The sequence below is a fragment of the Crocodylus siamensis genome, chromosome 2 (genome assembly GCF_052110815.1).
Source record: "Crocodylus siamensis isolate JL-2025a chromosome 2, ASM5211081v1, whole genome shotgun sequence".
NCBI classification, from domain to species: domain Eukaryota; kingdom Metazoa; phylum Chordata; order Crocodylia; family Crocodylidae; genus Crocodylus; species Crocodylus siamensis.
The window spans coordinates 165,464,277-165,489,925 of NC_143396.1; the positions used below are offsets into that span (position 1 = coordinate 165,464,277).

General features: G+C 50.3%; 1 long non-coding RNA gene across 1 annotated transcript; it reads right to left on the bottom strand.

Annotated features, from left to right (window-relative positions):
* Positions 1–11,718: 11,718 nt before the first annotated feature.
* LOC149871056 (uncharacterized) lies at positions 11,719–24,054 on the bottom strand. The gene is made up of 4 exons (XR_016440514.1): positions 23,961–24,054; positions 20,007–20,088; positions 14,462–19,795; positions 11,719–14,248 (listed from the first exon to the last, which is right to left on the bottom strand). It is a non-coding gene; the product is annotated as an uncharacterized LOC149871056 (long non-coding RNA).
* Positions 24,055–25,649: the final 1,595 nt, after the last annotated feature.

Below are 25,649 nucleotides of genomic sequence, written 5' to 3' on the forward strand. Positions count from 1 at the left end.
ATTTTTTCATGGTCTATGTTCAATGAGTTGGCAGGGCTCAGGCATTTTGCTAGCAAACATGCCACAGCACAAAACACCACTGTTATCCCACCCCAGGTTCATCTATCCCACACCCACTACCGGGGGTGGCAGACGGAGGGGGTGGGTGGGCAGGGGCTCCCTGGAGATTGGCTCAGGACCCCCATAGGCAGGGTGCACTTGGCCAGGCAGATGGAATGGGGCCATGGGCAGGCAGGAGGTGGTGTTTGGGAGCGGGACAGGAGGCTGGGACCACGGCCAAGGCTGGGACTGTGGGGCAGTAACAGCGTGGAGCTGGGGCCCGTGCAGAGCTGTGATCCACTTTCTGCACACGCCTGCAATGGATGCCAGTTCTGTGGATAGCAAGTGTGACAGGCAGTGAGGTACGTGCTCCCATCTTGGCAGCCCTCGGGCTGTTTACACAGTTCTTGCTCTGGTCAGAAACTCCAGCAGTCCTCTTTGTACCAATCACCTCCAGTGAATAATGTCTCTTGCTACACAGTCTAAGCACACACTGCATCAGTGCATGCAAGCTGCCAGCAGAATCTGCATTGCCAGATGGTCTGGTGGAGTTGAAGGGATGGGGCTGAAGCTTGCCCTGCAACACTGAGAGTCAGTCTAAGACCATGAACACCTGTGAGAATGGCCCAGCAGACCTCCGAATTGGTGGCCTCATTGCTCCACACAACCCCTGAACCACTCCTTACCTCTGTCCCTTACTTCTGTCTCCCCATCTTAAGAGTCAAGCACCCACTTTCTGCTCCCCCCGTCACAGTCTCTCTGACATCTCTGGTCCTTCCCATCAAAAGCTTCTTGTAATCTTCACACGCCTCAGCTACAGCATCTCTGCAGTCTTTTCAGGGAAAGTCCTGCCTTCTAACTGGGCTGTATGTTGCCAACCCCTGGCTTAAATGGCCAGCAACTCCATAGCAAAGGCTGAACAACAGCTGTATTGTGCCTCACTGTCCAATTTAAGGGAGGCTCCTTGAATCTGTTGAGTGGATTACCTGATATATACATTTGCTGGTACAGGAGACCTTTGAAGAGTTACATGAACTGGGGCTGTCAAAGGGTGAGACAGGCCATTAAGCAGGAGTCTGCTCTGCTAGACAAAAGCACTGAGGACAACCTGAAATGAAAAGCCTTACAGTGTACTGGCTGCTGTGGAACAGCCACCTGCGGGCAGCCCGGTGGGTAAAAGGCAGCTGAAAGCTGGAGCCCCTTATGTCCCCATGGCTTTCCTGCACTATCTGCTGTCTGGAGCAGCACAGCAGGAGCAGGAAGAGGAGGAGCTGCTGGCAGTGAGCAGTACCAGGGCAGCTGCTGGAGGTGAGCACTACCTGGGTGGCTGCAGCTGCACTAGGAGCAGCCCAGCTGAGAAGCTGGGGTGGGCTGCAAGGCAGCAGGCTGCCCTGGGCAGGACTGGCCCCATGTAGAGTGCTGCTGGGGCTGGATGGGAGGGTGGGATAGGGCAGACTGCACTGCACCACCCAGGCAAGCTCTGTTGCACATGTCCCCTGCCCCTGCCTCCCTCCCTCTCCCCACCCCTAGCTGGTTCCTGGGACCTGGCCTATAGGCAGCCCGCCCCCATATCCACCCTCCACATGCCTACTCTACATATGTGCCCACACCTCCCACCTCCTACACCCTTCCATGTGCCCATAACTCACCCCACCCCCATACATAATATACAGAAGTACGACTTGATTTTGAGCTATTATGCAATCACCTGCATATACGCTACTCAAAAAAACCCTATAAATCAGGACAAAAATTGTTCGTTGAAATAAAATTAAAATACGTTATGATTTTAGTACCTAATTTGTTTTTTATCTATAAGTTGTTAAAATGGTATCTTCTGAAAGAATTTGTGGGTGTGGCCCTTGACAGCTCACCAAAATTCACGAAGTGGCTTGCCAACCAAAATAATTGTTGCAACCTTGCCTTACATGCATCCTCATTCATGTCAAAGAGCACCTCAGAGTGAAGGAGCAGTTTTTATATAGCAGAGACCTTTGGTTATTAGTACAAAATCCCACCACTGGATGCCTCTGCCAAGGACATGAGGAGGGTACTTCTGCAGCAGAAACCATACAGCAAGAACACTGATGAGGAAGGGCCGTGCTCAGTAGAGACCAGCCTGGTGTGATTCCATGTACCCCCTCAGCTGCACTTTTCATGGACAAGGCATTCTTAGGGGCAACTGAGTGCAAACTACCAGAGCTACACTGATTCTTGTATCAACATTAATTTCCTTGTTGCTACTTCAGTGTAATTACACCAGACAGAGAACTGATCCCTAGCTTCATTTTTATAGAGGCGCACTGATACATCAGTCCTATATTGGATCCGCACCAATATAAGGAAAATCGTCAGTATTGGCATTGACTTTTTTTGGCTAACGTGGCTGATAATGTTGCCGATAAATGCTGCATGCATGCACACAGTTGCAGTGCAGCATGCAGGTGGCCAGGAGCCCAGCCCAGCAGCATAGAGAGCAGTGTCTGGCTGGTAAATCTGTGGTGGAAGGGGTGGAGGGAGGGGCAGATTGAGGCCCCTGTGGTGAAAGAGGGAGTGGGACAGGCACTGCACAGCTGGGGTGGGGCATGGGAAGGAGCTGTGAGCAGCCTTTCCACAGGGGAAGTGGGAGGGGGCGGCTCCCACTGCTACAAGTACCCCAGGAGGTCATGGGGGGGTGTGCCCCCCAATCTCTGCATAGAACAAGGGCAGGCTGCCACTGTGGGCTGAGGCTAGGGTGGTGCTGGGCTCTTCTTGGGGTGGGGGGGTTGGGCCAGGGAAGGCAGCAGCGGTGCTGGGAGGAGTGGGGGGGGGGGAGTATGATGAATTCTGTTGTGGCTGCACCACCCCATAGTCCCCCTCCTAGCAGCATTGCTACCGCCCCAAGTGCAGCCCAGCCCAGCCCCCACCAGGAAGAGCCCGGTGCAGACCCAGCCTGCAACGGCAGTCTGCCTTTGTCCCACGTGCAGATTGGGGGGCACATGCCCCTCCATGCCCTCCCAGAGTGTGCATAGCAGTGGGAGCCACTCTCCACCTCGCATTCTCCACTCCCCGCCCCACATCCTCCACTCCCTGCCCTGCATCCTCCAGTTGCTCACAGCTCCACCCCATACCCCACCCTGTTCTGGCTGTGTAGCATGTACCCAGCCTCACTCCCTCCCTCACCATGGGGGGTCTCAATCTGCATCCCAATGCCCTTTCTCTTCCCCTACCCATTCCCCCACAGCAGACTTACCAGCCAGATGCTGCTCTCCAAGCTGCCCAGCTGCATATCAACAATCGGATTTGAATCAGACAATATGGCTCATTAAAAATCGGCCATCTGCATTGGCCCAAAAAATCTCTATCGGTACACCCCTAATTTTTTAATAAAACACCTCAACTGTCCTGACTGCAGTTTCAATCCCCTGCTGAGTAGCCAGAACAACTTTCCCTTGTTCTCCTCACCCCACTCCATCCATGTATTTCCAGACAACTATCATCACCTCCCTCCATTTCCCAGACCCTTGATAAGTGACACAAACCAGACCATTTGGTAACCATCATCACTCTTCTGTTTAATCTGCTAAGCGAAAATACCCAAAGAAATAACCACAGTGACAACTAGCCTTTCACCAAATACAGGTAAGTATAAAAAATGCAGTGGTTTGATTTGTTTGGCCAGATTTTATTTAATTAACATCTAACAGTGGACATGGGTTAGCAGCATTCCAGTCGTATCAGCACCAGGAGGCAGTCTGACAGTAGCTCCAACTTGGCAAGGGTGGAATCCTCCATGCAAGATCAAATGCAAGTAACATGTGAGACAAATGTCATTCAAACAAAATGGCTTCAGAGAAGGAAACATTGACAGGTCATCAGGTCAGAGTGGAAGGAATAGTGCACAATGGAAAGGCAGCTGAGTCTTTGGGAAGGAAAGTCTTCTGGAATGACATGTAGGATGTGTCCACCCATGCAAGCATGTGTGCTTTCAGCAGCTCAAATAAAAGCACTGAAAATTTGAGCCGGGACTTTTTGCCTGAGTGCATATGCCCAGACATGCATTTTGGTGTGGTGCAAGTTGTGCCACGTGGGGCAAAATAACCGTGCCTGGCTCCTCCCAGAACTGCAGCCAGAGGGAGCTAGAGCTTGGAGCCAGCACCTGTGCTGGCCCCAGCAGTGTAAAAAGATGCCCTGTCCTGGCCCCATCAGTACAAAGAGCTGCCCTGGCAAGTAGCTCAGGGCTACTCACTCTCAGGAGCTTCTGGAGCCTGGCCAGTTGGTACTTGGGGACACTACCTGCTGTTCCAGCTGGACTACTGAAGCAGCCCTGAGAGTTCCCTGCACCCTCTACCTACTGCCACAGTCTGGCAGTGGGGGCTGCTGCCTGGCTGTGACCTGCTGCCATGTGCTGCCCAGTGTGGTGGCCTGCTTTGAGCTGTCAAAGCATGTCCTTCTGACCGCAATTGGCCAGGAGGTCAGCCAGCCACCTCCAGCTAGCTCCAAGGTACCAGGTCTGAGCAGGCTCCTCTGCCTGGGTCCTGCCACTGACCTCCCTAGCAGGAATTCTGATGTTCCCAGTTTGAAAACTAAAAAATCTCTGATAAAAAAATCCCAAAGTCACTCTGTAAAATATCCCAAAATCCATGTTCCTTCACAATTAAAACTAAAGACCACTATAGAGAAAGAGTGAGCAAGACAGAGAGAGACAGCAATCATTTGGACAATGTTTTATTAATATATCTACAGTGTTACAGCAATTTGGCAGCTTATCAATGTCTGTATCAACATAATAAAATGATTTCTAAATATGTATATGTTTTGCTGTTTGCCTTTGGCTTTCTTATCATAGAGCAGTTAGAGGTCCCTCTGAACCCTTCACTCATCAGGATGTGGGGACAATTGCTCTTGCAGCCACAGCTCCTGCCAGCAGGTCTCATCCTGTCTGGCAGCTGGGCATGCAGGGTGTGTGCTGGGGAGATGTGGGGTTTGCAGGAGAGCGGTGTGGGGATGTGTGTAGCTGTGGAGGGATGTGGGTCACAGTGGGGTGTGTGCATAGCTGTGGGTGGATTGTGGGGGGAGTGGGGGGGAGCTGCTCAGGAGGAGTGGGTCTCCTACCCCCCACAGGGTGCAGCTCCCCACACAGCTCATGGACTGCCCCCCACAGGGGCCACAGCCCCCCCAACAGGTGCCACCTCCCCCACAGGGCCCATATGCCCCACCCCAGCTTGCTCCCCCAGCTCTCTGGATTGCTGCCCCACCCAGCCCCATCCACTATGGGTTCCTACAGCCCCCCACCCCCCAATAACTGCCCTGCCCATCCCTACCCTCTGCTTGCACCCCCACACCCCTTGATGGCTGCCCCACATGGTCCCATCCCCGCTTGCAGCCCCACCCAGACTCAGTGTCTTGGCACTTAAAAAAAAAAGAAGCCCTGTGCTCATGGGCAGTAGCAGCAGCTGTTGGGGTCACTGGGGCCTCCTGGCAGAGCCCCCCCCCGCACAGCACAGGGCAGTGAGGACTGGCCCCAGCCGCCTGGCATCCGCACTGCCACTGCCCCATTGTGCGGCCAAGGTGTGGCTTGAGTTGGCAGGGATCTGCGTGCTGTTAGGCAGCTGGGGCTGCTCCGGCTGTCACCTGGGGCCTGGCACTGCTCAACCCAAGTTGCCCCAGTTGCTTGACAGAGCATGGAGCTGCATCAGGAATTCTGTGGAGGACCCGAGCCCCTGGTTGCCTCAAGGCATAGTCCTGGACTGTGCCCTTCCCACCTTTTTTTGCTTGGTGTATATTTTGACCCCTGGATATCTAGGGGTGTAATTTTGCCCCTGCACTGCAAATTTGCTGTGTGGGGAATGTTTTTTTTTTCCCCGCACGTGCCTCTTGCAGCATCTCAAAGAGCTTTGAGATGCTGTAAGAGGCACATGTGTGCTCGTCTGGATGTGCCCATAGAGATCATAGGGTTGTTGGTTGTATTGTGTTGGTCTGAGGACATAGGCAAATAAGGTTCTTTGGGTAGATTTGATGTCTTTTATTAGACCAGCTGAATAGTTGGAAAGATTGTACTTTACAAGCTTTTGGGCACAAACATCCTTCTTCAGGCATATGGAGAGTCTGCTGTTGTTTTGTGTGCTCTCTTGGGGAGAATAGAAACCAATATGCAAAATGCAGGTCTGTGAAAATGCAGATGTGTGGCAGTGAGGATCAGAGGGAATAAGAGACAATAGGTGTGAGATAGGTAGGTGGGGGCAGAGGGGAAATGTTGACCTAGTGATACAATGTGGCTGGTAAAATGCAGACATGTTACCTGGGGTTATTAACTGGCAGGCAGGTTATAATGTGCAATAAATCCAATGACTATATGAGAAATGTGCACCCAAGACAACCACTCTCTCTTCATTCTCTCAATCTTAACCCTCAAAGTGAATTTACAAAACACCTTTTGTAGATGAGCCTATGAACGTCATAAATCTACTGAATACAACAAATGGACTAAATATAGACATTTGATTTATGGCAGATTATAACCTGCCTTCCATTGGATAAACCCAGGTAACCTGTCTGCATTTTACCAGCTACGTTGTATCACCAGGGTAACATTTCCCCATTCCCCCCACTTACCTGTCTCACACCTATTGTCTCCCATTCCTTCTGAACCTCACTGGCACACATTTGCATTTTCACAGGACTACATTTTGCATGTTGGCTTCTATTTTATCCAGGAGAGCACACAAAACAGTAGACTTTCACTAAAGGATGTTTGTGCCTGAAAGCTTGCAGAGAACAATTTTTCCAACTATTTAGTTGGTCTAATAAAAGATATCGCATCTACCCAAAGAACCTTGTCTGCCTATGTAGAGATCATGCCTCTAGAGATCACTGTCCTAGAGACCTTATGTAAAGGTAAAGGGATGGGATGCTTGCAAGTAGGCACCACTTGAGATAATCCTCTGGGCAGTGGTGACACATAGAGGGTGCATAGGGGTACACGTGCACCCCTTGAGAGCGCTGGTGCACCCCTTGACAGGCAGCGCTCCTTGTTTAGGTGACTGGCAGGGGGGCAGGTGAGAGCACTGGTGCCCCTCTGTGAGTGCCGACCAGGGAGTGAAGGCACCAGGTGGAGCCCCGCTGGCACTTCTAGGAGCACCGCTTCCTGGTTGGCACAATTGGCTGCTGTGGGGGCACGTGCCCCTCCCCCCCCCCCGACTCAGGTAGCACCAGTCACCCATGCCTCTGGGAGAACAAAGGGTCCCCTACATGCAAGGCTGGTACCAGAAAAGGGCAGCTAGATCTTCTCCCTAAGTAGCCTGAAACGAGGGTACAACCCCCCTATCTAAAATGCTACACAGTGCTGAGAAATCCTGCTGGCCAGCATAAAAACTTCAAATGCACTGGAAAAAAAACACGTGGTGCTGAAGCAAGTAATAGTAAGGACTTCAGGGCAAGGTCATTGAGCGTTCTTTGAATCATGATGCCACCATAAACAACTACTATATACACCAAACCATCATGCCAGTGATCCAACAGGCAGCATTCTTCCCTGACACCAGTGCAAAGAATAAATATACTAGAAAAGAAATCCTGACTATGCAGGTATGGCACAAAGCCTGGTGCACTGGGTGAAAGCACCCACAAGGCTTCCAAGGCCTTGATATAGGTCAAAGCAGCTCTGACTTGCAATGGATCCCACTGGGCTGCTATGCAAACAGAGAATAATGGGAAACAAGAATGATCCAACCTTGCCTCCTCCTGTCCTTTCCTTGGCACATCCTGATACACTTTGAATTGGGGACTCCTACAGAGGAACAGGGAATGGCATCAAAACAGCACTGCTATATGCTCACATAGTTAATCCTACAGCTGCTCCCTGTTTGGTCTGTTCTGGAACCTGATACACCATGGCAGTCAGTGAACACCAATGGCCCACAGACAAAGCAAAGCCGTTTCTGGGCCTATTTTGGCCCAAACGGCTGGTCACACCTTCGTGGTCTTGCAGGTGTTCCAGTTTGTAAGAAAGCAGTGGTGGTGTTCAATCCATTCTTGATCTTTGGTGCAGTATGTACCATACAGAAATGCACATGAGGCTGAAGTTGGTTGTTTATTCCTAGTTCCTTCTTCCTGGTTCCCAGACCCTTTTTCAAAGTTAATCTATACCCAATAAAAGCTTCTTATTAATGCATTACACATTCTAAAGAGAGAATTTCATTAGCTATGCATATTGACTAATTACAGTAAAACCTCTGTTATCTGGCATGAGTGAGGAATACCAGGTACTGGTTATGTAAAAATTACAGCTATCTAAAAATATTGGAACGGGGGAGAAGGCTTCCACACAGCAGTGGCAGCATGGGGTGATAGATGGTGGCAGTGTAGGGTGGTTGCACATGGCTTGCACGTGGTGGCAGTGGTGATGGCATGGGGTGGGGGATGGTGGCGGTGGCGGTGCTGTGCTGGTTAATAGAGTATTCCATCTAGTAGAATGCTGGAAAACTGGGATTTTACTGTAATACATAAATAATATCCTGCATCAAGTACAGAGCCCTAACTGAAGGTCAGATTAAGATAGGATTATGGGGCAAAATACTTCTTGGGCCACCCCAAACTTCCTGTTGATGCCACCGGGGGACTGTCCCAAAGAACTCTGAGTACAGTCCTGCCCCGCCAAAGCACAGTTTGGTCCTGCAAGGCTGCAAACTGATAGCTTCCCTGTGCCCACTGTACTAAATATAATGATCAAATAAGGAGTTGGGTTTTGGGCTGGGATTATGTCTGGAAATCCTTCTTGGGCCACCCTAATAACATGCCTTTGTACCACTGGGGTACTCTCCTGGACATTCCTGACCAGAGTCTAGTTCTGCCAAAGTGCGGTTTGGCCCTGTCAGACTGCCAAACTGACAGTCCCCCACTGTACTAAGTATATAAACTAGTATAAAGAACTGGATTTTGGTCTGAGATTACAGACAGAAATCCTTCTTGGGCCACCCCACACCATAACTCTGTGGCACTGGGGGACTCTCCTGGACATCTTTGACCACAGCTGTGCCCAGCTCAAGCCACGGTTTGTTTGTGCCAGAGTACCAATTGACAGTCTCCCATGCCCACTGTATTAAATCCAAGAAAGGAACTGGCTTTTGGTCTGGTATTATAGATGGAAATCATTCTTTGGCCACCCTACACCATGCCTATGTGACACCAGGGGACTCTCCCAGACATCTCTAACCAGAGTCTTGCCTGCCCCAAAGCATGGCTTGGCCATGCCAGGCTGCCAACTGACAGCCCCCCATGCCCACTGTAATAAGTATATGTCTCTGAATAAGGAACTGGCTTTTGGGCTGGGAATACAGATGGAAATCCTTCTTGGGCTACACTACACCATGCCTCTGTGCCACTGGGGGACTCTCCCAGACATCTCTGACCCAAGTCTTGCCTGGCCCAAAGCGCAGTTTGGCCCTGCCAGGCTTACATCTGACAGCCCCCACAAATACTGTACTAAGTATATGGGATTGACTAAAGAACTGGATTTGGGCTGGGATTCTGGTTGAAAATCCTCTTTGGGACACCCCACACCATGCCTCTGTACCACTGGAGGACTCTCCCAGACATCTCTGACCAGAGTCTTGCCTGGCACAAAGCACGATTTGGCCTTGCCAGGTTGCCAAGTGACAGCCCCCTCAGCCCACTGTACTAAGTATATGGACCTGAATAAAAAACTGGCTTTGGGCAGGGATTATGGATGGAAATCCTTCTTGGGCCACCTCACCCCATGACTCTGCAGCACCAGAAGACTCTCCTGGACATCCTTGACCAGAATCTTGCCCAGCCCCAAAGCATGGTTTGTGCGTGCCAGGATGCCAACTGACAGCCCCTCTGTGTCCACTGTACTAAATAAATGGGTCTGAATTAGAAACTGGTTTTTGGGATGGGATTACAGATGGAAATCCTTTTTGGGCCACCCCACAACATGCCTCTGTACCACCAGGAGACTCTCTAAGACATCTGTGACTGAAGTCTTGCCTGGCCCAAAACGTGACTAATCCATGCCAGGCTGCTAATTGACAGTCCCCCATGCCCACTCTACAAAGTATATGGACCCAAATAAGGAATTGTCTTTTGGATTGGGATTATGTCTGGAAATCCTGCATGGACCAGCCTATGCCATGCCGCTGTGGTACTGGGGGACTCTCCTGGACATCCCTAGCCAGAGTTTTGGCCGTGCTAGGCTCCAATTTATTCCCCATCTCTGTGTGCTATTTTTATTGCTACCAATAAGGAGATGCCTTTCTGTTGGGATCATGGGGCAAAACCCTCTTGGAATCATCCCAGAACACATCCTCACTACCAAGGGAGCCAGCTGAAGAAATCTGGGCATGTCCCTGCTCAATTCAATGCTTGTTTTTTGAGTGTGAACTTGACACTTGACACCCAACCATTAAGACCTCTATGTTGCTGTCCCATCAGGCACTGGATGGCAGGGAGAATGGTTTGCATCCAAATATAGGGCACCTATACATGCAATGGACCTCTGCTCCGACGCATAGTATTTAGCATGTGTCTGCTGCAAGTCTGCTGGCGTGTGCTATTTAGTGTGCTCCAGCACTCTATGCATCATGTGTATTCACTGTCCCAATGTTTCAAAATGGCAGTGGGGGCACTTTAACTAAAGCTTGTCGAACAAGCTTTGTTAAAGCACACCCACTGCCATTTTGAAGCATGAGGCACTGAATACATGTGATAGTGCTAATGCTTTAAATGGAGTGCCTCTCAGAGCCATTTTAATTAAAGTGCCACACCCCCTTACCCACCATGGAGCATGCATATAGATGCTGCTAGGGATTTTTCAATAGCTTTTCACATTTACCTCTAGCTGCCACCCAGAAACTAGGTTAACTAACTTAGAACTGGGTGTTGTAATTATTAGCCTTAATCTGGTACAAAGGCATGGTGTGGGGTGGGCGAAGGACTTCCAGTCATAATCCCAGCCCAAAACCAGTTCCTTATTTGGGTCCATATACTTAGTACAGTGGCCATGGGGGGCTGACTGTCAGTTGACAGCCTGGCAGGGCCAAACCATGCTTTGGGCCAGGCAAGACTCTAGTCAGGGATGTCCAGGAGAGTCCCGCAGTGCCACAGTGGCATGGTGTGGGAGGGGTCTAAAAAGGATTTCCAGCCATAATCTGAGTCCAAAAGCCAGTTCCTTATTTGAGCCATTATACTTAGTACAGTGGGCATGGGAGCTGTGAGTTGAAAGGTTGGCACAGAGAAACCACGTTTTGGTCCAGGCAAGACTCTGGTCAGATATATCCAGGAGAGTCCCCTGGTGCCACAGAGTCACGGTGTTTGGTGGCCCAAAATGGATTTCCATCTGTAATCCCAGTCCAAAAGCCAATTCCTTATTTGATCCATTGTATGAATACAGTGGGCACGGGGGGCTATCAGTTTGCAGCTGGACAGGGCCAAACTGCGCTTTGGGCTGGGCAGGACTGCACTCAGGGTTCTTTGGGACAGTCCCCTGGTGGCATTGACTGGAAGTTTGGGGTGGCCCAAGAAGTATTTTGCCCCATAATCCCATCCTAATCTGAACCTTCATTAGGGCTTGGTACTTGATGCAGGATATTATTTTACAAATTAGTTAGTAAATATGCATAGCTAATGACATTCTCTCTTTAGAAATTCATTAATAAGAAACTTTTACTGGGTATAGATTAACTTTCAAAAAAAGACTGGAAACCAGGAAGAAGGAACCAGGAAGAAGGAACTAGGAGTAAGGAACCAACTTCAGGCTTGTGGAATGGAATTGTACTTAGTGCTGTTTCCCTGTACATGAGGAATCCAGCAGCAGAAAAACATTTCATTGGGCCCAGATGTCAGCCATCAGCTGATCCAATCTTTTTCTCTGGGTTAAAACACTGGGATTTCTGTATTTTTCTGCTGTTTCTTTTGCATGCTTCCCATACCTCTCCCAACAATAAACACCCAAAAAGGTCCTGCGACAAGAAAGTTCAAAAGTTGAGGACAGCAGAGCGTGAAGTCCAAGCCCACAGTAGGCAGCATAATCCCACACCTGACCTGTGCCAAGATCCAGGACTGCATGCAGCAACTGGGAGCTGCCCACCTGCCCAGCCTGCAGGAGGTGGGAGGGACTGGGGGGTGGGGAGGAGGAGAGCCGGGTTTTGATCCGCTGCAGCAGCTGTCACCTCCTGCCAGAAGCAGGAGGCTGTGGACCTGGGTTCCCTGGCCCCATAGCCCTGGCAGCTGGGGGAGCAGGGGCTGTGGGTGGCAGGCAAGGGACACCAGCAAAGGTGGGGGCAATGTGGGTTGGGGGTGAGAGCCACCAGTAGGGCTGTGGAGGGCCTTTCATTTTAATCATAGATTCTGGGATTTTTATCAGAGAATTTGTGATTTTTCTATCAGGGAAAACCAGGATCCCAGTTTATCACTCTATGTTCAGCATGAGGGAACGGGATGAGTTTGCTTGGGTGTTTACTTAGGCCATGTGCTCCGAGAAGCCAGTGAATATTGCTACAGGTTTCCCTTGTTTTATATGGGTTCTGTATGTGCAAATTTGCTTTTATGTGATGATCCTTTTTATACCAAAAATTCATTATATGCAAGGTAAATTCACTCTTATGGGATCAGTGTGGTGGAAACCTCCAGTCAGCTGCTTTGTGAGGTGCACTGTAGGAGTGATGTGCATAGTCTCCTGTGTGGATCTGTGCTCCTTGCTCATTGTCTGCAACACGTTTCTGTAGTTGCCATCCCCATTATGGGTTCTAAGCATCCTGCTAGCTTACCTCCTATGGATGTTACCCTGCTCGTGTGTCCTACCAGTGATGTGGGGTCTGATACCGAAGACCCTTCACCACCCTCTCTTCACACCAACTAAACATTCACCCCCACCCTGTGCTTGTGTGTACTGTCTGCTGTTGGTGAGTACCAAAATTGTCTTGTGAAAGTGGTAGAAATGGCTCTGGGGGTCAGTACAGTCGAGGTCTTGGAACACATCCCTGTTTGTTACATTGTAAAGTGGGTTCCCTTTATGCCAATTTGAGTTGTGCACCATTTTCCAGGAACACATGTACAGCATAAAATGAGGGAAACCTGCATATGAATGGTTTCTGCCTGTGTCTGACAAAAGCCCTAACAAGGGGGTAGACCCAGTCCAATCCCAGGAGAACACAAAAGGAGATCTTTCCCCCCACCACAACCCTTCCCAGCAAGCAGGGGAGAACAGGACAGTTTGCAAGATAGTTCACAAGTCAGTTTGCTCCTCTGCTGTCTTTGAATGGGGCTCTTTATGGTAAGTTAATTCTTTAATTAAGAGTAACTAACCTAGATAGTTAGCAGAAGTAGCTAAAACTCAGATCAATACTTAAGTCCCTTGTTTAACAAGTAGCTGTAACAGGGCAGAGAAAGGTTAAACAGAAGAAAAATCCAAGAGGTCAAGGATTTTTCCCCTGCCCTGGCTGCTTTTGCTGTGGCCCTTTCTAAAATCTCCTCTGGCTCATACTGGCAGCCCTTTGGTTGGGGGCTACTGCTGTGGCAGCCCTGGGAGGATTGGGGGGCCTTGCCCTTGCCCTGCCATGAGCTATTTGGGAAGGGGTCAGGGGTGTGCGAGATGAGAAGCTGTTAGCTCCCCCTTCACCTGTAAGAAAAAGGTGGCTTGTTGTGGAGGGTGGGGGGCTCTAGCTGCAGTAGGTGGGGGGCTGCGTGAGTGTGGTATGCATGTGAGGGGCGGGCTGGGGTGAAATATAGAAAAACAAGGACACAGGAGGGAGGGGGAAGCACGCTGCTGGCTTATGCAGCAAATCACAAGACACAGGGAGAGAGGGAGTGGAACACAGGACTCATTATGGGAGGGCAGACACAGGGGTTGCTGCTGGAGCAGCTAGCAGGACAGCTGACAGTACTGCTGCTGAAGGAGTCCCAGTGGCGCTCTGAGATCCTCTCACTGCAGGCAGGTGCAGCAGCACGTGGTGGCTGGTGCAAGGTGAGGGAGGACCTCCCCCCAACTCTTCTTGAGAGAGGATGGAGGCTGTAGGTCCAGGTGAGGAGGTGGTGGTGGTGGTGGTGATGGTGGGGAGAGCAGGAGCCTGCAGCAGCTCTCAGGTTCCTACTGCTCCCTGGCCCCCTTACAGCAGCCGCCAAGGAGAAGTACTAGTGCCCTCTGGTGGTCACAGGCCTAACAAAAGAGGCCTTAAGAAGGGAGGAGGCCACTGAGGACACATCAACTGAGTACCTGAGACAACAAAAAAAGAAATCAGGAACAGGAGTGGGGTCACAGGTTAATGACAAGGGATTTGGAAGGGAACACGGAGCAGAGCACACAGGCCAGCCCAGCACCCACTGCCCCCCGAAAAAGTCAAGGGAGCCTGTGAATATTGACCAGAGCAGTGAAACTCCACCTGGAGACACGAGTGAGGGAGTGGGAGGAAGACAGCTCCACACTCACCTGGGTTTCCCCCCAGCCAGAGCCTCCTTCCCGGTCTTACAGATGGCCAGCTTGGTCAGAGCCAGGAGGAGGTCGACCAGCAGGTCCCAGGGCTTGGTGGGGCTACAGACAGGTACTGCATAATAAAAAAGGTGCAGAGAGAATTACAGCCAGGAGAAGGCAGAAGAGGGGCTGCAGCCTGGCGCACTCCAGGTACATGTGTGCCAGGGTCTCCCTCTGCTCACAAAAGGGACAGGTGCCAGGGGGTGTCTGTGAACTGCACCAGATACACACCTGTGGTGATGGCTCTATGCAGGAGCTGCCAGCTGAGGTCCCCAGTGGCTCGCAGGATCAATTGCAATACAGAATTGTCCACTAGGGACTCACCTCTGCCTTCACCTACTGTGTCCCACCACTTGTCAGGGTGGGATATGAGGACAGGATGGTGGACACTAGACAATGCAGAGTATGAGCATGTAGAGCTGGGGATGGTGGGCAGTTCAAAAGCAGACCAGCTTGGTACCCTCCCGCCTTGTAAGATGGTAGGTCAGGGAGTGCCGTAGGGCCTGCCTAAGCAGGAGCCCAGTGACAAGCTTCAGAGGGTTGGGGGATACTGGGAGGTGGTGACTGTCTTTGCGCAGGACCTGGTCAATGTAGGTGAGGGCAGCCTTGACCTCCTAGACTAGGCACCAAAGTGCACACAGTGTGGGCAGCTCCATGTGCTGGGCCAGTGCAGCAGGATCTGTCCTCCCTGCTTGGCATAGTTTAGGAGGTCCCCAGCATGTCACAGATTTCATAGTGTCCTCGGGAGCAGCCAAAGGGAAAACCCCAGGGAGCCCAGGAGGAACCCGGGGAGAAAGAATGGGACACAGAAATAAGAAAAAGAAAAGAAAAACAAATAGAAAGGTTCTTACCTTTAGAGAGCACCACGATGAAACCGGAAGTGGTGGCAGGACCCGAGCGGCTCATTAGCCGTGTTTCTATAAAGTTGCAGCCAGCTGATGGCCACAGCTGCAGGAGCCGGTCAGGGGACTTAAAAGCAACTGAGTGCAGCCCCGAGGGAGAGAGATCAAGAGGAGCACCGGTGGGGGAAGCACTCTCTGAGTCTCCTTGGAGCAGAGGAGCGCAGGGGCTTGCAGCCCCAGTGGGGAGACCAAGATTCCGCAGGAGGAGGTTGCTGCCGGCAACAAGGCAGAGGGCGAGGAAGCAAGGTCGTGGTGCGGAGGCAGAGGAGGGCTGGAAAATACTGAAACCTGGAGGACCCCACAAAGGATAAGAAGGGGCAGCAGAAGCCAGATCTCTGGACCAGGTGGGATCACAGAGGGCGCAGACTGCCCCAAAGAAGAGCTGTGGGGGAGACACGCCAAGAGGATCCACCAAGAACACAGTCGGCTGACCCCAGACCGAGTCTAGGCTGCTCAGAGCCTGAAAGACTGCGACTGGTAGCAATAGAGCGGGTGGTAGGAGCAGGCATATAAAGGGGCAAAGGGCAGCCCTTGGTATCTGGTGTTTTTTTGCCAGTGCTATATTGTGTTTTGCTTTTGTTACCCACTGTTGGAGGGGATGTGAGGTATAGAGCACTGACAGGGTGTAGCCGGGGCCAGAACAGGCAGCGGGTAGGAGGGAAAAGAGCAGAAAAGGGGGGAGCACTTAACTGGATTCCTATAGCCCACTGGGAAGAAGGCACCGAGCCCCAACTATCAGAGGGATGTGGCCAAAGACCACTGAGATCCATCAAGGTGGGGTGTAAGGGTGAGGTAGAAGGGAGGAGGAGCTTCGCGGAAGATAGACGTCCCTTGGTCCCTGGTATGAGGAGCTCCGATAGTCAATCCCCACCGCTGTAATAAGATCAAAGTCGTGGCAGGAAAGATTGGGGAGAGACGAGTCGGGCCAACAACATCAGCTTGAGATTACAGGGACAGACAGGAGGACAACTTCGAGCATCCAGGGGTGCAGAGCACGTGACCAGATGTTCAAGAACAGGCTGGTACATATAGACATTAGGACTGGAAGGGACCTTGCAAGATCATTGGGTCATGTCCAGAGTAGGTCCTTGCACCACTTCCGGGGAGAGTCTGTTTCAGACCTGTAGACTTGGACAGTTAAGAAACTTTTCCTTATGTCCAGTGTAAAGTGGTCCTCTAGCAGTTTGTGACCATTGGACTTAGTCTTCCCTAGGGGAGCCCTGGTGAACAGACCTTCTCCCAGGTCCTGATATACACCCCGATGTACTTTTAGGCTGCCATCAAGTCCCCTCTGAGCCTGTGTTTTTCCAAGCTGAAGAGTCCCATGTCTTTCAGCCTCTCTTTATAAGGTCTACGCTTTTGACCTCTGAACATGCATGTGTCTCTCAAGCTTCTCCACATGTTTTTTAAAGTGTGGAGCCCAGAATTGGATGCATTACTCTACCTGCAGCCTCACCAAGGCTGAGTGAAGCAAGAGAATGACATCTTGGGTCTTGTTTGAGATGCATCAGTAGATGAAAGCCAGAGTTTTATTTGCTTTGCCAGCTGTGGCATTGCATTGGTGGCTCATATTCATCTTGTGGTCAATTATGACCCGCAAGTCTTTCTTGGACATAGTGCTAGTGAGTGAAACACTATCAAGCCTATGATGTGTGTTCTTTCTCCCAAGGTGAAGCACCTTGCTTTTCTCTATATTGAAGGTCATCAGATTTTCATCCACCCACTTTGCAAGCCTATCTAAGTCAGAATGAATCCTCAGCCTATCCTCCAGCATAACTGCGGTTCCCCAGTTTGGTGTCATCTGCAAACTTAGCCAGTCTGCTTCTGACACCCAAATCCAGACTGGCTTCATGTCCCCAAGCCTGCTCAGATGATGAGGCAGGGACAGTCATGGGGCCCGCTGAGACAAGGGCCCCACAATGCACTCCAAAGGGCTGGGGGACACAGGAAGTGGAGACCACCCTCGTGCTGGACCTGATCAATGTAGGCGAGGGCAGTGGAGGGTAAGGCAGCCTTGACCTCCTGGATTACCTGGCAGGCTGCTCACATTGTGAGCAGTTCCATGCACCAGGCCAGTGCAGTGGGATCTGGCCACACCTGCTTGGCGTAATCCAGGAGGTCTCTGATATGGGTGATGTGAGCCAGAACCATCCTCTGGTGCACCCTAGGCACCCCCGCTGCCAGCACCAACAGCTGCGGGTTCTACAGCAGAGGCTCAGCAAGGAGGTTAGTGTCCTGGGTGAGCGTCCCTGGGGACCTGGAGGTGGAGACCAGCCTCCAGGCCCTTAGGACCCACCAGCACCCTCATGGTGTTGAGGACACAGTGGAAGTCCCCCCAGCTGTCCAGCGTGAGCTGTACCTTATTCAGGGAGCACTGTGTACTCTCCTTTACCAGAAACTGGAGCAGCTCTTCCCTGGGGACTGCCAGGGCGAAGAGGTCTGTGGACTTTACGGGGCCCACAGCCTCTCATTCTTCTTCCTGGCCTTGTGGTTTAACAGGCTCAACCTGTTTGGAAGGGTGGTGATTTCCCCCTCCTCTGTCCCAGTGGGGGCAGAAGCTTGGTGGAGCACCATCTGAACCACCCAGTCTGCTGACTTCCCCCGACACCAGCAAAGGGAGCAGTGTACCCGTTGGGGTGGAGGTGGGGTCAGCTCCAGGGGTGGTAGGGCAGAGCACAGGGTGGGCCTGTGCAGGGTCCCGCTCATGGTTTTCTGCTGGTCAGTGGGACACTGCTTCAACCCCCTCTGTGTTGGGACCACAAGGATGGGCATTCTCTGGGGGTGCTGGAGGATACCAATTGGGCACCATGGTGGTATTAGTACTCTCCCCAGAGCTCTTCCCTGTTGGAGCTCACTGGGGTGAACCCCAGGGCTCCCATCTCCCCCATGTCATTGAAGGGGGAGGGCTCTACCACCAAACCTGCCCCTGGGGTAGCTGCATTGGGACACCCCACTCCCTCCCCTCTTCTGTCTGCTTTCCCCCCAGAGCCCCTGTTGGGGGCTGAGGCACAGGGAACCCTGAGCTTGCAGTGAGGCTGGGTGCTGCAGCTGGGGTGCCAGGAGTGCTGATAGGGGGGGCACCTGTCTCCAGTGGGGTTCTTTGGTGCCCCCTGTGCTGACTTAGGGGACACTCCTGGCATAAGCATCCCGGTGTGTGGCATGGAAGCTGCATGCCTGAATGTAGCACCTCAGGTCCCCCACCACATAGAAAACTAGAATGAGGAACCCCTGGAAGGGGACCCTGAGGCTTCCCCACAGTGGGCCGCACATTAAGGTGCTTTGGGGCAGGCCTTTGCCCTTCCCACCCCCAGGTGTGGAGGAGATTCCCAAGAAGCCCTTCCTCTTGCCCCTTCCCTGGGTCTCTTGTGAGGAGGGGCAGGGCGGGGAAGAGAGTCTGACCCATGGGAGCCCCCTAGCTCTCCTGGCTCCACCTCTTTTGTTGCCAGCCCTCAGGGGACCCCTGCCCACCTACACGAGGGAGTGGGGATGACATGGGGAGGGAAGGGAAGGGGAAGCCATGGGACTCCCCCTCCACTTGGCAGGGGGGTTGAAAGGGTCAGGAAGGATTGGGCAGGCGCCTCCTCCTGGCTGCATTATGGGGTGAAGTGGGGTGTATTGTGTTGTAGGGGTGGGGGCTGGCTTGTGCTGGGGCAGCAGAGGCAGGAGAGTAGGGGGAGGGGCAGTATGTGGATGAGGGGAGGCTGGGGCCAGGGAGCACACACACACAGGCACAGGAGGGTGGGAGGAAGCACACTGTTGTGGAGTGGGGCACAGAACTCACCACAGCAGGGAGGATGATGGGGGTGGGGGCTGCCAAGGCAGCTGGAGCATTGGAGGGGCCCTACTGGCACTGTAGGATCCTCTTAGGCCGCTGCCATTGGTAATAGCATTGGAGGGGCCCCCCTAGGACTGAGGGGCTCCCTGGCCTGCACGACAGCCAACAGGGACTGGGATGGATGCTAGAAAATCGGAAACAGGTGTGTGGAGGGGTAGCCCCCCAGTCTCCCTCACACACACCCTCGCAATGTGTGGGGGAGGGCAGGGGGAGCCAGCCACAGTGGCAGTGGTCCAGAGGCCAGCCCAGGGGGAGCAGGTAGGGACTGGCCCTGTGCAGAGCTGGCAGGAGCTGTCTCCGACAGGGCTGGATTACTGCACAGGCAAACTAGGGCCCTAAGTGAAGAAGGGGCCCCCATTTTGTTTATTTTACATATTCGAATTATTATGTGAAAAAGTAATGTAAATATATTATTAAGTAGGGGCCGTAACAGGGAAGAGAACTTCTGACCTGTTACGATGCATGTGCCATGAATACTTACTGGGATCCTGCAGCACAAGGCACTAGAGTGATGACATCATTACACAGCGGCTCACTGCTGGGAGTCTCCCGCACCTGTGGAGAGAGTTTAGTAAATTACTGGAAATTGAAACAGCGGGGACCAGTCAAAAAGACTACTGTCAGTAAGCCTCAACCCCTGGAAGGCGACAGAAGATGAGTGAGAGCAGCTGATGAAGGTTGCGGAAACCTGTGCAGAGGCGTAGGACCTAACCGACAGCAGCTTGGGAGAGGAAAGCTGCTATTCAGGAAAGCAAAGGTAACTTACCTGCCAGAGATACGGTGAGACCTCTCCTGGGAGCTGGTTAGATTGAGAACCATGAAAACTGAGAGTCGGGAGCCACGAGAGACTAAGATAAAAAGAAAAATAGACTGTTAAGATAAACTGGGCCAGGGGTTTTCAGACTTTTTGGATCATTGTATCCCCTGGTGGCTGGATGCGGGGCAGCATACCCCTGGCCATCAAGCCGGGAGTGGGGCTGGGGGAAATGGCATGCGGCCAGAGGTTGAGCAGGGGATGGGAGGGGGGGTGGCATGCAGCTGTGCGAGCTTCCCCAGCCACCCCCCCACCCGGCCAGGTGGGCAGCGCCTGCATGGGATGGTGCTCTGTCCCCATCCACCCACACGTACCTCCTGGGGCCTTCTCAAGTACTCCCAGTGGTACATGTACCCTTGGTTGACAACTCCTGAACTAGGCAGCTGCCTGTTTGCTGATTACAAAGACTTTATATAACATGTATATAGACTCTAAATGACTGTAAGTCTATAGTAACATACTGTGAATGTGACTTTAGTGGGGAAAAGGAGTTATGCTAAGGCTTTTAGCCATAGTCCAGGCCTTCCTAGAACTAAGCAACAAAATTAAACCTTCCGGGCACTGGGAGATGCGAGTGCTGTGACTGGACACTAGGCAAGTAAGAGACAACAGGCTCCCTATAAGGAATGTGGCTGGCACAGTGCCGGAGGACTGGTGCACCATATAAAGAATGCTTGGCACAGAGCCAGGGGATTGGACAGTTTGGGATGAGAAAAATTAAAAAGAGTGATAGACAAACAAAGGAACACTGTGTTCTGTGTTGCTACCCTGGGGAGACAGTGACCACAACAAAACCAAACAAAACCCAAAACAACACCCCCCCTGAAAAAACCTGTGTAAGTGTTGCATTATTTATAACTGCAGAAAAGACATATCCCAATACATGCAATTAAAAAAAAATGATAGCACTGTTCAGCTGAAGAGCCATTTGTGGCACAGGAACTGTAGTCCAAGTATTGCTGGGAAAGAACTCTTTGAATCTTTATAGGGCAGGGGTTCCTCCCTAGGCATGAAATGTAATGTAAGAGAAAGCACAAATTTCCTTCCTTGAAAATTTAGCAAGTAAGCAATGGAGCTTGGCAGAATAAACCAACTGCAATTGCCAGACCAAAAAATGGTCACAGTAATCCAGAAATAACTTGATGAGAGCCTCTACTTGATTACAGCTTAGGTCCACCCAGAAAAATGTTCAGCACTCTGAACCCAAATCAGGGTTGTCCAACTTCGGAGCAGTGAGGGGGCCACATGCCCTGTGGTCTACAGGCCCTTGGGTTGCATGTCCTCCTGGTATCCTCCCCATTAGACAGACAAACTATCTTCACTCTTACTTTGTGATCAAACGTGGGCAGCCCAGCTCTTCTTCTGGATGTGCATACAGCCACTTTTCCTGGTCATGCTCGCTGTCTGACCCCTCCTTCCCTAGCTGTGTGAAGCGTGCAAGCAGAACAGACCCCTCTTTGGGCCCCTTCTCACTGCACCTCTCTATCTCTGGGAGTGGGAGAAGGAAGAAGCTGAAGGAGAAAAAGAGGAAGCCTGGAGACCCCTGCTGCTGTAGCAGCAGAAACAATGTGAGGAGTGGTAGCTAGGTGGGAATCCCACATTAACCCCTCATGGGCCACATGGGGACAGAATGCTATCCAGCCTCATCTCTACCTAGGTCCTTAAAAAATGTCTAGTTGGTCAATTTACATCCATTGTTAATGATCTTGTGCCAGCAAAGTTTTGGTGGTAGTATGCCATTTAAGTAGATCTATACTAAGAAAACTGACAAAACTGAAACAGAGCTTATGGATCTGGGTGCTAGGCTGAACATCTTAATTGCTGATCATATCCTGGACTTTAATAGAAGAGAAGCTGACAAAGAAGAAATAGAAAACATTAATCCGTTGCTCTTTGGCTTTTCAGCGTGACCACTTTCACTGCTGGGAAATAAAGTTCACATAAATGTGGTTTACAGACCCCCAGCTTCACATAAAGCTCAGTGTCAGAGATAACCAAAGCACACAAAACTTAGTGGCAACTACTCCTATACAAGCATCCAAGTTTTCTGAGCATCTTCCAGCTTTATGATGCTTCCCCATCCATGTCCATCTGTTCAATATTTCATTTAGACAGATTAGTGCTGAGTGGATAGTGATCAAGTGTTGAAAGCTGCTTAATGGCTACAGATAGCTTGGTCTAGCTTGATAACTTACACTTATACAATGTTTTTTACCTAGCAACTCCATCCATTAACTGCAGCAATTCACCAAATTGTGCTAATTAACACAATGTTACTGGTACATTCAAGATCTTAAAATAATGTGATGTTTAATTCAACATTGCAAACATTTGCCTCTTTCAGTTTTAACCAATCAATGCCAATAGTAAACAAAAATGTCACAAGATGCAGTCTTGATAAACACCTGTGAAGATAGGAAATCACACCTTGTATTTACCATTAACCCAAAAACAGCTTTACATTCCACCATAAAAAACTCTTCTATATATAATACAACTATCCCACAGACAGTTCATGAGAACCCACAATCTTGCTTTTCGCATTGAATCAAAGGCCTGATAGAAGTCCACAAGAAATTCAATACATTGTTTCATAGTTTCATAGTAGCTAGAGTCGGAAGGGTCCTAGGTAGATCATCTAGTCCGACCCCCTGCCTTGGCAGGAAAGAGCACCGGGGTCAGATGACCCCGGCAAGGTGCTCATCTAACTTCTTTTTAAAAATCCCCAGGCTAGGAGCCTGCACCACTTCCCCTGGAAGCCGGTTCCAGGCCCTAGCCGCCCTGACTGTGAAGTAGCGCCTCCTAATATCTAATCTAAACCTACCCTCTGCCAGCTTGTGACCGTTATTCCTGGTCACTCCTGGCAGCACACGGGGGAACAGGGACTCCCCCAATACCTGCTGATCCCCCCTGACCAGTTTGTAGCAGGCCACAAGGTCCCCCCTTAACCTTCTCTTGTGGAGGCTAAACAGGTTCAGGTCCCGTAGCCTCTCCTCATAAGGCCTGCCCTGCCGACCCCTGATCATACGAGTGGCCCTCCTCTGGACTCTTTCCATATCGTCCACGTCCCTCTTGAAGTGTGGCGCCCAGAACTGGACGCAGTACTCCAGCTGCGGCCTGACCAGTGCCGCATAGAGGGGGAGGATCAGGCAGCTTTTAAAGTGAGACAAAAGAAGAGCATCTGAAGGAAGAAGAGGGCTAGGTTCCTGGGCAATCCATCAAATCTGAAGCTTGTGGTGGAGAAAACTGATTGGTTTTTTGATATATGTGGGAAATTAATTCAACTGAATAAACTCCAGTGCAGTTTACACTTGCTCCCAGGACTGCAGCATAGAGCTGAGGTGGAGCAGCTCCAACTGGCAGGGAGCCACAGGGGTCAGCCTGACAGCCTGGGGCTGCTCCGACCTGGCTCAATGTGCTGCAGAGGGGTTGGATGGGGCACAGCAGTGCTTCAATGCAGGGCTAGCCAGAAGGCAGCCCCTGCACTGAAGCACCCTTGTATCCCAGCCAGCCCTCTCAGCATCTACACGTGTGTTGCAGCATACTAAATGCTGCCATAGGATAATACTTGTGTTGTCAAGTACTAACCTATAGTGTTTATTGGTTTATTGCAGCCAAATAGGGACATATGTGTTGGTGCTGAGACTTAAGATAATCAGGCAACTCCACACTAAACATCTCATGTAGGCATACCCCGCTTGCTGCATTTCCCTTTGGATGCCTTCTTGATTAAGGCCTAACTTTGCTTAGTCTGAAAAGCAATAAGCAAGCCATGGATTCAGCTTTTGAAATAAAGAAGTAGTGCTTTTCCTTTTCGGCTAATGGCTGAGATGTGCCAAAGCTACAGCTTGCTCTCCTGGGGTATTTTACAAACCGGAATATCTTTTTCATGCAATCATAACGAACCTTTTACTATCAAATGGAAGATCTTCCACATTGTTTTGTTGCCAGAGCATCGCTGCAGTTGAGGTTTGTCCACTGGTTTTTCCAAGTGCTCTCAAACTCCCATGCTTCTCCAGATTTCAGGAAAATGATGGGATACTCATCAACAGCTAATGGGGCAGAGTAAGTAGAGAGCATTTGATGTCCTTTGGTCAGGAGGTACCTGAGTTACAAGCCCCCTAATAATAAGCTCAGTGTCCAAACTGAACAGCTTATTGGATTAGAACAGTTAAGGCAAACCAATTTCTCTAGCCAAGGACACAAGGAGCAATGTGACTACCATTACATCTGAACACCTTTGCATCCACTGCCTGAGAACAAGGTGCTCCTTTACTCTTTGGTTTGATCATAGGAAGCACTGCTGGCAGAACAAGACTCCTTAAATACTAATGCCACCAGTCCTCAGTCTGTTACAAACATATGAAAATATTATGACCAACAGTCAGATCGATCACCATATTTGGGATCAGAAAGGAATTTTCCCGCACAGTCAGATCGGTACAGGGTGCAGGGCTTTACCTTCTTCTGTAGTCAGGGGTGTTTCCCTCTTTCTCAGATCTCTCCAGCATATTTTAACAGCCTTTGCAGCACCGGGACATTGTCCACTGTTGTCCCCCTGCTTTACCTGTGGCAGGTTAGGGTTCTATGCCTTGTAGTTGTGCAACAGGGTTGATTTGTGTAGTTTTAGTAAAAAGTTAGACAAGGATTTGTATGGGATGGTTTGAAGAGGGATGATCCTACCTTAAACAGCTGGTTGGACAGTTGATCTCTGGAGATCTCTTCCAACCCTACTTTTCTATGACTCTATGAATAAAATAAGCCAGTCATAATATTTTCAGGTGAGTCTTCCAGTTTAAGGCAGTTTAAGGTTCTGGGCCAATAAAATCTACAGCATGGACTGCATGGAAAAATAGACTTACAGCTATTTTAAAATATCTAGATTTTTTTTTTAAATATTGCACTTACAGACAGTGCACACCTACAAATCCTATCATTTTACTGACTGTACTGCTTGCATAGTGGTTTAAGATTGCACATTTTGCCACTTGAATCCTTTTCTCTGCCATATGGCATTCCACACACATGAATGATCCAGGCTGCATTTTGCTTACTGTTTGGTGCCACTACGCAAACCATAGCTAAATACTTTATAAGCTAGATGCTTGTAGTTATGTGCTATAACATGAACTAGACCTAAAATAACACCTACACTTTGACCTGTAGGAAAATGAGTATTGCTCTACTGGAGGAGAAATTAGTCAAATGCTAGGGCTCAGCACTGGGGCTAATAACCATCGACAATGAAGTTACGTTTATTCCTGAGAAAACTTGGATGGGAGAAATATTAGCACACATAATTAGAGCAGCATAAATAACTGATTTGTTAGCAATTCTGAGAAAGAAACAAGAAAAACTCGTTTGGGGTCAACCTGAAACGAAATAACATTCAAAATATTTTCTGAAGGAAAAAGTTGGAAAAAACTGTTTCAGGTTAAACAAAACATTCAGCCCAAACTAAACCAATTTGAGGGGTTTTTTTAACTTCATAAATATAAAACTGAATTAAATTTCTAAATGAACACAAAATTAAGTATTTGTAATAGTTCATATAATTTCTTTTTCAAAAAAGAGTTAATGCTGTTTTTGACTGAT